The 14,296-nt window shown below is 38.1% G+C and overlaps 1 pseudogene; it reads right to left on the reverse strand.

Annotated features, from left to right (window-relative positions):
• LOC102158930 lies at positions 1-4,217 on the reverse strand (annotated as a pseudogene).

Raw genomic sequence — 14,296 nt, forward strand, 5'->3', positions numbered from 1 at the left:
CACAGCTCACAGCAATGCCGGATCCCTGACCCACTGAGTGAGGCCAGGGATCGAACCTGCATCCTCATGGATACTGGTTGGATTCATTTCCTTAGTGCCACAACGGGAGCTCCCAGGGTTTCCAATCTTGATGTGAGTCTCTGTTTAGTGTCTCAAGGGACTCATGGTGACCATGATCAGCCCTAACATGGCACCCACTTATGAAGCATGGAGGTTGTGATCAATTCTTGATATGCAGTAAACCTGAAGCTTCTTTTAAAAGGAATTTAAAGCAACCTAATAATGTTTCTTGTTGGTCTCCATTGCCTGACTGCCAGGGAATATACCTAATTAATCTGGGAAGGCTGTAAGGGTGTATGTGGAGTAAACCTTCATGTTCATCAACTCCAGCTTCATTGTGTGGCCAACACAAAAGCAGAAACTTGGTACCTGCATGCCAAGGGTCTTCTGAACCCACATGGTAATTCTCACTAATCATGGAGGAAGCCTAGGTCCAGTGGTACTCAGTATTGAGGAAAGATGGAGAAAAGACTTGGGCCCCTCAAGTTCTGTTTCATTCAGTATAACTTCATGCCCCCTCAGTTAGCTGGAGGCTGACTTGGCAGTGGAAGCCAGCGTCATGGAATGGTAGGCTAATAGAAGCCATTCTGGAAGCAATGCTGCCAAGAAGCAGTATATTCTGCATAACTGATTGTTACCTTCTCACTTTGGTACCTAGTGAGTTTTATCATTTTTCTGAATTCACTGGTAGTTGGAGCCTGAAAGCCACCTTTCTTGAGCAAGGAGTCTATTGTCTGGATTTGATCCCAGTCTTGTTCCTTAGGAACCTCAGGTAAACCTTTTTCATTGATGAATTCACCTTGATTCCCATGGCCTCCTACTTCCCAGTCCATGTAATCACTGGCTTTCTCAAAAAAGTTACTTAAGGAGGGAGACAGAGCTTTAGTTTAGGCAACTAGCTCCTCTCGAGTCAGGTGGGGAAATGGGCTATCCTTAAGTGCACTGGTTAACATATTCCCTGAGTCCTGAATGAAGCTTCCTGGCTAAGAAGGCCCTAATGCAGCCATGAAGTTCCTCCCTGTCTTCCATGTCACAAAGAGTGGATAGGGGTCATTGGTAAATCTAGGAAGCCATGGCTATGGAAAGCCATACAGGTGATAGTAGAGGATATCAGGAGGACATCTCTGCCATCACCGCCAGATTCTAGGTGGTGTTGGCAATTACATTGGGCCAGGGGAAAGGGCTCAGTACTCCTTTTTTTTTTAATTTTTTTTAGGGCTGCACTCACAGCATATGGAAGTTCCCAGGCTAGGAGACGAATCAGAGCTGTAGCCACCAGCTTATGCCACAGCCACAGCAACGCCAGATCCAAGCCGTGTCTGTGGCCTACACCACAGCTCATAGCAGCACCAGATCCTTAACCCCCTGAGAGAAGCCAGGGATCAAACCCGCATCCTCATGGATACTAGTCAGGTTCATTAACCACTGAGTCACAGTGCGAACTCCCAGGGCTCAGTACTCCTGATGCAGAATTCATTCGTGTAATGAGAACATCTCCAGGTCCCAGAGTTAAGTCTGGCACATTCTCCCACCTGCTGCTGCCATCCATGTGCTGGTGGTTTTAAGGAGGTTCTGAAGTAGAGTTGAAGACAGTTGTCTGGTTCCTATGACATTGCATTCCACTTCCAGATAACATGGGCTTCTGATAGCCTGCTGCCAATTTGGGCTAGAGTGAAGGAATGCATGTCTCTTCTGCCGCCAACTTCACCCTAGTCCTGATTCAGTGGTTGAAGTCTGGAATGCTGTAAGAATCTGTTATTGGAACACAATTTGGAACATTGTTTATATTATGGCTTTGACTGGAATATCCTATTTCAGAATATGCATAGAATCAGATATAGACCACATAGCTTTAAGGAACTGAGGCTGACTTTATGGAGCCAATAAAGCCCCTGGAAAACCAGCCTGTTAACTTGCTTGCTGGATTCCGAGCAGCTTTTCCAGGTAAATAAGGAAGGTGTCTTCCTGTGGGCCCAGAAACCTCAAGACATTTGGTGAACCTCAAGAAGAAAGGAATTAAATCTATAGATATTATAGGTGAAGTTTGATGACAAGTTCTAGGCTTGGCTTCTTAGCCTCAAGAAGGTTTTAAAATGTGCAAATTGAGATTCCTTATGAAAAGTTTCAGCAAAGCAAATTTTTAAAGAGCTTCGATTGTCAATCACTACTCTTGCTATAGTTATGTAAATATCAAGCCAGGTTTAGTCAAACGACTTATTTTGCAAACAAAGTAGTCTTACTGTGGTTATCTTTAATAGAAATGAGAGTGATTGTAAAGAGAAAAATATGCTCAGTAAAAAACTATAACACATTCTTATAGATAACAGTTTCTATTCCTGTTCATTATCTTTGAGTTTCATTGTCTAGCTGTAAACTGGACTTGATTGTGAAATCTTACAGTTTCCCCAGATACTGACTACAACTCTCCAAACTGACATTTCTCCTACCCTTCTGTTTTGAAGTCAATAAGAACAGAGTTCCTTGGAACCTCCTTGAAAGAGACCATACCAGATCCCTCTCACTACCCAGATAGCAGCCAAACTTCAGACACTTGAATCTTGGGTCTACATCTCCCAATAAATGATCACTTCCAGACTCTTGGAACTGCATACCAGCTGGGAGTCTAAGATTAACATTGACTAGGGAGGTTCCTCTGCAGAAGCAGATGGCATCTTGAAGTGGATGGCTCACCCAAGATCACAGATCAAGATCTTTATCTACAGTATGAAACTTTTATTCCTCTTGCCTTTTAGTACTTGATTTTTCTCTCTCTTAGTGAGTGGGAAGACAGTTCCCCTTAATTCTGGCAACTATTGTGGAGTCTATGAAAAAGGCCATAACTATACATAGACTTTCTTTCTTGCTAAAATGGCTTTAGATAAGAGAATTCCTTTAGATTACCTATTGGCTGAACAAGGAGGAGTCTGTGCCATATTAAATACCTGGATCAACTCCTCTGGTATTTTAGCAAATACAAGGAATTAACAAACAAGACACTCAGCTAAAACAAGTTGATGCTTTTCAGGTACATTCTTTGATTTATTTGATGCCAACTAGTTTGGTTCATGGGGCCCCTACCTAAAAAGCATACATTACTGTCTTGGTATTATCCTCCTGATAGTCATCACTGTAGTCTCCCTGGTGCTCTGTGTTCTCTAAACGGTCTTAAATGCATGTTCACAGCCATCAGATGGTCTCACTGCACTTGAAGAAACAAGAACAAGGTGAACAAGATAAACAGCAGAAGTAATTCTTCCATGGACCTGATATCATAATCTATAAGTTTTAATGGTGAGACAGGAACAACTTTAATGGTGACAGAGAGTGGCACTAATACCAAAAGGCAGAATCGTTAAAATAATTAAGGAGACCATCAGACTGAGGTAGCTCTAATGCCATGTATGTAAACCAAAATCTAAGCCTGTAAATGCCTGAAGGTTACAAAATCAAAAACTAAGGACAAGCGGAGTTCCCTGGCGGTTCAGTGGGTTAAAGATCTGGCATTGTCATTGCTGTGGCTTAGGTTGCTGCTGTGGTGCAGGTTTGATCCCTGGCCAGGGAACTTTCCCATGCCATGGACATAGCCAAAATAATAATAAAGGACAACCAATCACAAACAGCCAAATGGACTTTAAGCTTTTTGCCAGACAAATAATTTCCTCTCTTTAATTCAGTACCTTCCCTAGGTAAGTCATTCTCCTAGCTCCTGTTGGTGGAGCACTCCTAATCACTTCCTATTTGGAGCTCAATTAGAATCAATCTTTGTTAAATTAAACCCTTAAATTTTTTAATATGCCTCAATTTATCTTTCATCAGAACTCAAAAAGAGAAGAACAGTCTGTGTTATTTTTTTGCTTTTTAGGGCTGCACCCATGGCATACAGAAGTTCCCAGGCTAGGGGGTCAAATCAAAGCTGTAGCTGCCAGCCACAGCAACCAACAGCGGATCCGAGGTATGTCTGCGACCTACACCACAACTCAAGGCAACGCTGGATCCTTAACCCGCTGAGCGAGGCCAGGTATCAAACCCACATCCTCATGGATACTAGTCAGGTTTGTTACCACTGAGCCACAACGGGAAGTCCCAAGAACAAACAGTCTATTATATTTCACCAGGTATTTATCATCCTGTTCCTTTTCCTCTGCAAGTACAGTCATATTTCCGTCTAAGATAAAATTTCAGCTTCTTGACAATTTATACCCTGCCTTTCTTCACTAGCAACACCAATCGAATGTCATTCAATGTCAATAAACAGCCATTTGCATCCTAATTTCAGTGCTTACAAGAATACTAATGGCCCATAAAAATATGAGAGTAGTAGAATTAGCTAACATTTGTTTTGGGTCAAGTAACATTTATTCTCAGAATTGCAGTGTGACATTCTCATCCTTGTTTTACAGATGAAGATAATGAAGAACTAGGAAGAAGTTAAATATTTTGCCTAAGCTTGCATACTTAGAAAGTAGCACATCATGGATTTGAACCTAAATAGCATGGCTCCAGAGCCCATAAATACTTAGGGTGAAAGAACTTGAAACACAGAAGAACACAGATTAACTACCAAGTTTGAGCCACAGAAACCCAAACTGACACACTGATGTACATACTAATGCATTATCAAAATTTGTACTTAGCTTTTTTCTATAAATGGATATTCTTTGAATATACTTCTACAACACTAAAATTTCAAGTACGTTAGTTATCTGTAAAAGTATTTTCTGTTTTCAGATTTTTACTTTAATTTTCCTGTTTACAATATTTCAAGCAACACAGAAATGTATACTTACAATATGAAATTACTCTGACTCTCCCTTCTGCTTGATACCTGGCCTCTAACCCAAAGATGTCCACTATCAATAGATTGGTGCATGTTCCAGGTGTGTTTCTCTATAGGTAAAGCATTATCAAACAGAGATACACAAAAATATTTATTCGTATGTTTTCTTTTTCATTATAGAATCACATTCATATTTTGCAACTTGCCTTTTTTCATTAAAAATAACAGCTCAATATTTTCATGTATTTTGTTAACTAATGTGTTTGCAAATGTTCCTTAGCTTATCTATTGTTCTCTCTCTCTCTCTCTTTTTTTTTTGGGCTGGGCCTATGGCATGTAGAAGTTCTTAGGCTAGGGATTGAGCCTGCACCACAGCAGCGACCCAGCCACTGCAGTGACAACACCAGATCCTTAACCTACTGCATCACAAGAAAACTCCCTTGAACTGATTATTTTAAGAAACATCAGACACAAGACAATTTCTGAAAACAGAGTAAAAGTTCCCCTTTTGTAAGGAACATTTACATTTATAATGGAAATCTCCACTAGTAAGTGTCTCCCTCTCTGTACTTCCCTCTGGAACAGGACTTTATTTATTTTTTTTAATTTTTACTTATTTATTTTTTATTACTCAATGAATTTATTACATTTGTAGTTGTACAATGATCATCACAATCCAATTTTATAGGATTTCCATTCCACAACTCCAGTGCATCTCCCCATCCCCCAAACTGTCTCCTTTGGAGACCATACATTTTTCAAAGTCTGTGAGTCAGTATCTGTTCTGCAAAGAGGTTCATTCTGTTCTTTTCTCAGATGCCACATGTCAGTGAAAGCATTTGATGTTGGTGTCTCATTGTATGGCTGACTTAACTTAGCATGATAATTTCTAGGTCCATCCATGTTGCTAAAAATGCCAGTATTTCATTCCTTTTAATGACTGAGTCATATTCCATTGTGTATATGTACCACATCTTGATCCACTCCTCTGTCGATGGACATTGAGGTTGTTTCCATGTCTTGACTATTGAAAATAATGCTCAAATGAACATCGGAGTACATGTATCTTTGCGAGTCATGGTTTTCTCTGGATAGATGCCCAGGAGTGGGATTGCTGGATCAAATGGTAGTTCTATGTGTAGTTTTCTGAGGACTCTCCATACTGCTTTCCACAGTGATTGCACCAATGTACAATCCCACCAACAGTGTCCTAGGGTTCCTTTTTCTCCACACCCTCTCCAGCACTTACTGATTGTAGACTTTTTTGATGATGGCCATTCTGGCTGGTGTAAGGTGGTACCTCAGAGTGGTTTTGATTTGCATCTCTCTACTAATGAGTGATGTTGAACATCTTTCATGTGTTTTTTGGCCATCTGTATGTCTTCTTTGGAGAACTGTCTGTTTAGATCTTCTGCCCATTTTTTGATGGGCTTGTTTGTTTTTTTGGTATGGAGCTGCAGAAGGTGTTTATAAATTTTGGAGATTAATCCCTTGTCAGTTGATTCATTTCCAAGGATTTTCTCCCATTCTGTGGGTTGTCTTTTTGTTTTGTTTAGGGTTTCCTTTGCTGTGCAGAAACTTTGAAGTTTGATTGGGTCCCATTTGTTTGTTTTTACTGTCATTACTCTAAGAGGTGGATCTGAGAAGATGTTGCTGTCGTTTATGTCAGAGAGTGTTTGGCCTATGTTTTCCTCTAAGAGTTTTATAGTATCCGGTCTTATATTTAGGTCTTTAATCCATTTGGAGCTTATTTTTGTGTATGGTGTTAGGGAGTATTCTAATTTCACTCTTTTCCATGTGGCAGTCCAGTTTTCCCAGCACCACTTATTGACAAAGCTGTCTTTTCTTCATTGTATATTCTTGCCTCCTTTTTCATAGATTAGTTGGCGGTAGGTGCGTGGGTTGAATTCTGGGCTTTCTATCCTGTTCCACTGATCTATGTGTCTGTCTTTGTGCCAGTGCCATGTGGTTTTGATGATTGTTGCTTTATAGTATAGTCTGAAGCCTGGGAGCCTGATTCCTCCAGCTCCATTTTTCTTTTTCAGGATGCCTTTGGCTTTTCTGGGTCTTCTGTGCTTCCAATCAAATTTTAAAATATTTTGTTCAAGTTCTGTGGAAAATGTCCTTGGTAATTGGATAGGGATTACATTGAATCTGTAGATTGCCTTGGGTAGTATAGTCATTTTGATAATATTAACTCTTCCAATCCACGAGCATGGTATGTCTTTTCATCTCTTTGTGTCACCTTTGATTTCTTTCATCAGTGTCTTACAGTTTTCAGAGTACAGGTCTTTTGTCTCTTTAGGTAGGTTTACTCCTAGGTATTTTATTCTTTTGGATGCAATGGTAAACGGGATTGCTTGCCTAATTTCTCTTTCTGATCTTTCATTGTTAGTGTATATAAATGCCATCGATTTCTGTGTATTAATTTTGTATCTTGCGAATTTGCCAAATTCATGGATGAGCTCTAACAGTTTTCTGGTAGAGTCTTTAGGATTCTCTAGGTATAGTCTCATGTCATCTGCAAATAGGGATCGTTTTACTTCTTCCTTTCCAATTTGGACTCTTTTTATTTCTTTTACTTCTCTGATTGCCGTGGCTAGGATTTCCAAAACTATGTTGAAGAGTAGTGGCGAGAGCTGACATCCTTGTCTTTTCCTGATCTCAGTGGGAATCCCTTCAGGTTTTCATCATTGAGAATGATGTTCGCTGTGGGTTTGTCATATATGGCCCTTATGATGTTGAGGTAGGTTCCCATTATGCCCACTTTCTGAAGGGTTTTTATCAGAAATGGGTGTTGGATTTTGTCAAAGGCTTTTTCTGCATCTACTGAGAGGATCGTACGGCTTTTATTCTTCAGTTTGTTAATGTGGTGTATCACACTGATTGATTTGCAGATATCAAAGAACCCTTGCATCCCTGGGATAAATCCCACTTGATCATGATGTACAATCCTTTTAATGTATTCTTGGATGCGGTTTGCTAATATTTTGTTGAGGATTTTTGCATTGATGTTCATCAGTGAAATTGGCCTGTAGTTTTCCTTTTTTGTGGTATCTTTGTCTGGTTTTGGTGTCAGGGTGATGGTGGCCTCATAGAATGAGTTTGGGAGTATCCCTTCCTCTGCAATTTTTTGAAATAGTTTCAGAAGGAGAGGTGTTAGCTCTTCTCTAAATGTTTGATAGAATTTGCCTGTGAAGCCATCTGGTCCTGGACTTTTGTTTGTTGGAAGTTTTTTAATCATGGTTTCAATTTCAGTTCTTGTGATGGGTCCATTCATCTTTTCTATTTCATCTTGGTTTAGTCTTGGAAGATTGTACTTTTCTAAGAATTTGTCCATTTCTTCCAGGTTTTCCATTTTATTGGCGTATGGTTGCATATAGTAGTCTCTTATGATCCTTTGTATTTCTGTGATGTCCATTGTTACTTCTTCTTTTTCATTTCTAATTTTATTGATTTGAGTCCTCTCTCTTTTTTTCTTGATAAAGGGTTTATGAATTTTGTTGATCTTTTCAAAGAACCAGCTTTTCTTTTCATTGATCTTTTCTATGGTTTTCTTCGTTTCTAGTTCATTGGTTTCTGCTCTGATCTTTATGATTTCTTTCCTGGAGCAGGACTTCAAATCACATGAAACTCTTGTCAATAGCAAAGGCACCAACTTTAATCTGCACAACAAACCTTACCCTTGTTAGCCTTGCTTTTCTTGGTAACCACAAATAACTGGTCTCTCCTCCCATCCCTAAAATCTTTATTTGCCTTTAGCTGAAGATTATATATAAGGTGGTGGCATGAGCCATCTCAAGAGTTGCTTGTTTTCCCTGGTTATCTCCCATGTGTACATGAGGTATAACATATTAATAAGCTTCTATTTGTTTTTCCCTTGTTAATGTCTTATTATAGGGGGTCTCATCCAAGAACTCTGAAGGGTAGAGGTAAAATTATTTTTCCTCCCCTACCATTTTGGCATCCATGAAGCACTGCATTGGGGCACTTCACTTACTCTGGAGCTTACAGATGGGATCCTGGAAAATTGGCAAAAGCCAGCTAAGGGTAAGAATTCTTACCAAAGTCAGCTCTTGTGGATCTCTGTCTGTAGTACCAGTCAAGAGAGGAATGTAAACATTTTAGTGTCTCTTCATTTCCAAATTCCAATTGGAAGAAGAAAAACATTTGTAAGATTTTATTCTTTGAATTGTGATGCATGAGTTTGGTTTCAGGCACCCACTGGCTATTGATCCTTTACCTCCCAGGGACAGCTATAATTTTCCTGTTTGTCTTATTGTATGTTCTGAGAAATTGGCTTGGCTTTCTGCCTGCATAGGGCACATAGGTTATTTCTTCTTGTGTGTGCAGGTGGCTCAAACATCAGATTGGAGACCCCAAGAATATGGTCAGACAGTGATGTGGGTGGCACCCCATTTGTAGCTAGTGTCCTACTGTTACCTGCTCTTGGAATTGTCAAAGTCTCTTTTGGCTATCTTTGGGGTGGCTCTGGATTTTGGAGGAATGCATCTTTTGATCCCCCCTTTGGGGACAGTCCCTGCATCCATGGTTAAGTCACAAAAGACTTTGGTTTTCATTTTGACTCACTTGATAGGTATATCTTTGGTTTAAAAAAAGAAAAAAAAACAAAGGAGTTTATTACTGCCAGTAATATTTACTGTTTGTCCCAATTGAAACCTGATAAGATATTTGAAGACAACCTACAGAATGGGAGAAAATATTTGCAAACGATGCAACTGACAAGGCTTAATCTCCAGAATATACAAACAACTCAACAACTCAACAAGAAAACAACCCAGTCAAAAAATGGGCAGAAGACCTAAATACATTTCTCCAAAGATGATACTCAGATGGCCAACAGGCACATGAAAAGATGCTCAACATCACTAATTATTAAAGAAATGCAAATAAAAACTACAATGAGGTACCACCTCACACTAGTCACAATGGCTGTCATTAAAAGTCTACAAATAACAGGCCATCATTACTAAGTCTACAAATAAATACTGAAGAGGGTGTGGAGAAATGGGAACCCTCCTACACTGCTGGCGGGAATGCAAGTTGATGCAACCACTATGGAAAATAGTGTGGAGATTCTTTAGAAAACTAAAAATAGAACTGCCATATGATCCAGCAATCCCACTCTTGGGCATAAATCTGGACGTAACTTTAATTCAAAAAGACGCATGCACCCCTATGTTCATAGCAGAACTATTCATAATAGCCAAGATATGGAAGCAACCTAAATATCCATAAACAGATGAATGGATTAAAAATATGTGGTACAGATAGATAATGGAATACTACTCCACCATAAAAAATAATGAAACAGTGCCATTTGCAACAACATGGATGGAACTAAAGACTCTCATACTAAGCGAAGTAAGTCTGAAAAAGACAAATACCATATGATATCACTTATATCTGGAATCTAATATGTGGCACAAATGAACCTATCTACAGAAAATGAACTCATGGACATGGAGAACAGACTTGTGGTTGCTGAGAGGGAGGGAGAGGAAGTGGGATGGATTGGGAGTTTGGGGTTAGCAGATGCAAACTATTACACTTAGAATGGATAAGCAATGAGGTCCCATTGTATAGCACAGGGAACTATATCTAATCTCTCGGGATAGAACATGATGGAAGGTAACATGAGAAAAAGAATGTATATATATATATATATATATATATATATGTATGTATGTATAATTGGGTCACTTTGTTGTATAGCAGAAATTGGCACAACATTGTAAATCAACTATAATTTAAAAATTTTTTTAAATATTTGAAAGGATTTCTTTTTAAAGGAGCTCAATGGTCAGAAGTTGGCCAAATTGGAGGCTGATGCTAAGCACCTAGTGTAAACTTATGGACTTCTCTTCTAAGCTGAAATGAAATTATGTACCCAGAGCAAAAGAAACATACTGAAGCCTTTGTAGAATGATTTGTTAAAACATTCCACACAGAGAGCTCTAAATCTAGAACATAGGAATATTTTGATTTCCATCTTAGTTGGAAATCTCCCTGATATAAAGAAGCAAATTGAAGATAATATAGTTGGATGGGCAGGTCAGACCCTTGATAACATTCAAGCTGTAACCCAGTTCTTTAAAAAAAAATTAAAAAAACAACTGGAAAAAAAAAGGGGGGGTTCCCGTCGTGGCACAGAGGAAACGAATCTGACTAGGAACCATGAGGTTGCAGGTTCGATCCCTGGCCTTGCTCAGTGGGTTAAAAGATCCAGCATTGCTGTGGGCTGTGGTGTAGGTCACCGACGCGGCTCAGATCCTGTGTTTCTGTGGCTGTGGTGTAGGCTGGCAGCTGTAGCTCTGATTTCACCCCTAGCCTGGGAACCTCCAAGTGCCACGGGTGTGGCCCTAAAAAGCCAAAAAAAAAAAAAAAAAACAAAAATAAAAACTAAAAATTAAAAAAAAAAAAACAACTGGCCCTTTTTTACCAATTGAATCTTTGTAAGAACAGAAATGCAGCTTTAGAAGTAATTCAAAAAAATAAAATAGAAATAATTCAGAGCCCACATATCCTTACCAATCTCCAGACCACTATTATTCATCTCAGAATGCTTGCAGATATGCAAAAGATTGGAACATTAGAGATAGAACTGTCCTGCATTTAAGAAAAAAAAGGAACTTTTAAACAGTAGTTATCCTAGGCCTTTGACAAGAGGCAAATATGCTCTAAAACTCATTCTTGGAGAAAATTTACATCTTTTCTCAGTGCCTTTGAGATATAAACTTTCAACTCTGTCTTTTCTAGGACCTGAGTCTTTGAAATGTAGACTTCAGGGAGGTGATTCTTGTCAGAAGTTTAAAAAAAAATTTAAAAAGAGCTATTTGGAAACTAGACAAATGAAAAATCTTCCAGATCTTTTCCACAAATACTAGTAAAAAGCTTTAGCCATCTGAGCAGATAACCTCAACTTTTTCTATCTGCCAGAAACGCAATTTGGATCCAACTGTTCTTTTCTAAATTAGTTAGCTCTAAATTATTGTACCTATATCATTGCTAAAATTTAAAAATGAAAGCTATATCTCTATTCGTGTGTCTACGTGTAAGAGATGTGTGATACTTCTCTACCTCTAGATGGTAAAAGATTTATAAAAAGTGTCTTTAATTGGCTTAAAAATAAGTGTTTATATAAATTAAGTACCCCGAAACTCTCAGAAACAAAATAGAAACTAACACAAATGTTTTTCAAGTTCACATGATCTGAGATAATCTTCAGTAAATAAAAACTAGTTTAAGTTTGATTAAGACAGGAGTTCCCTTGTGACTCAGTGGGTTAAGGATCCAGCATTGTCACTGCAGTGGCTTTGGTTACTGCAGGGATATGGGTTGGATCCCTGGCCATGCTACATCCTACATGCCACAGGTGCGGCCAAAAAAAAAAAAAAAAAAGAGTTCTCATTGTGGCTTAGCATGTTAAGAACTCAACACATAGTATCCATGAGGATGAGGGTTCGATCCCTGGCCTCGTTCAATGGGTTAAGGACCCGGCGTTGTCTCAAGCTGTGGCTTAGGTTGCAGATGCGGCTTGGATCTGACGTTCTACGGCAGCTTCAATTTGACCTCTAGCCTGGGTATTCCACACATATGGCTGTAAAAAGGAAAGAAAAAAAAAACATAATGGCTTTATATTTATCAACATTAAATATAATGCAGGGAGTTCCCATCGTGGCGCAGTGGTTAATGAATCCGACTAAGAACCATGAGGTTGCGGGTTCGGTCCCTGGCCTTGCTCAGTGGGTTAACGATCCGGCGTTGCCGTGAGCTGTGGTGCAGGTTGCAGATGCGGCTCGGATCCCCCGTTGCTGTGGCTCTGGCGTAGGCTAGTGGCTACAGCTCCGATTCAACTCCTAGCCTGGGAACCTCCATATGCCGCAGGAGCAGCCCAAGAAATGGCAAAAAGACAAAAAATAAAAATAAATAAATAAATATAATGCAAATACAACTTTTATTCTAGATTTACTAGTCTAAGTTCATGTTATCTTTTATGATATTTGTCTGCAAGAAGAATAACAGGATTATGGCTGTTTAATGTCTTGTTAAAATTTAATGAGTGATCTGAACATAATTGTTAAGAGCAAGTGAATTAAATGTACATAAGATAAAAGTTTATAAAAAGAACTTTCAGACAATAATTATGTTTTGTAATGTCTCCTTTAAAATAGTTTCCTAAATATTTTTAGTAACTTCTAACCTTAGACTTTTGCTGAGTTTATTTAAATTTTGGATATTCTTAAAATATCTAGATCATTTCAAAATAAGTTAATATATATACTAAAAACATTAATTGCTAAACGTAAGTCTAGGTTTACCCACTTTTGTACCCTTATTAAAAAGGAACAAAAAATATTTGGTCCTGTTAGTAAAGATGTCTTGTGCCACACTGAAAGACTGTACTATGGGGAAGCACATGCTTTTAGAAATTATCAATTACATTCATAAATTTGCCAATCTAACGGAATATTCTTATGGAACAGACAGTTCACAATTGCTTACTTCCTAGTTTTCACTATAATTTATGGTTTGTAAGCATTAAGAATTCTAATTAATACACGTAATTAAAACTACTAAAATACTATGGAGAATTATTTCATCTCTGTATACAAGAAACATAGGATGTTGGGGATAAGAAAAGGTGTGAGGTATAGAGATGCATTTTGGTAAAGGAAAAGGTAATTTTGTCCGAAAGTAGAATGACTGCTTGTTTCAGAATGAGAAAGAGAATACAGGACACACTGAATCGGTATAGAAAGTAGAGAGAGGGAGAAAGAGAATTTTACTTTGTATGGTCCAGCTGGTTAAAACTGAATGTACTATAAAGCTCTAAATAATAAGCTTTAATATCAATAATGTATTTATGTTAAAATAAAACTTAATTTTCTTTCTTCTGCTAAGAGGACAGTTTCCTTTGTTGGTCTGCTCTTGATGAGAGATTGGGAAAGGTTTTTCTGTACATTTTAAATAATTTTCCTGAACAGGTGATTTTTTTTTTTAGTCTTTCCAAAATAATTTTCTGCACTTCATGTCATCTTTATCAGGTCTTTGATTACTTAAGAAAGTCTTCGATTATTTAAGAAAACTGAGTCTTCTCAATATTTGAAGAGCTAAGTTTCGATTCACAGCTGTGTAACCTGTATTTGCCTTTGAAATCTTTTATTGTCACTTTGGTTAAATAGATAATTAAATATTGTTCCATATTGTCTGTAGTCCTATTTAGTCAAATATCCCTTTCTCTTAAACTATCTATATGTTATTTTGTGGACCTCAAGAGATAAAAATTCACGATAGCAAAAAATCATTAAAAATCCTTGAAAATCTACTATTCATGGATAAGTACTCTTAAGAGTTGAGTATATATTTATTTTCAGAAATTTTGTTATTCAAATATAACCTGCATATTTAAGATTAGCAAAGACATGTTACCCTATA

This window comes from Sus scrofa, chromosome X, assembly GCF_000003025.6.
Source record: "Sus scrofa isolate TJ Tabasco breed Duroc chromosome X, Sscrofa11.1, whole genome shotgun sequence".
Lineage (NCBI taxonomy): Eukaryota > Metazoa > Chordata > Mammalia > Artiodactyla > Suidae > Sus > Sus scrofa.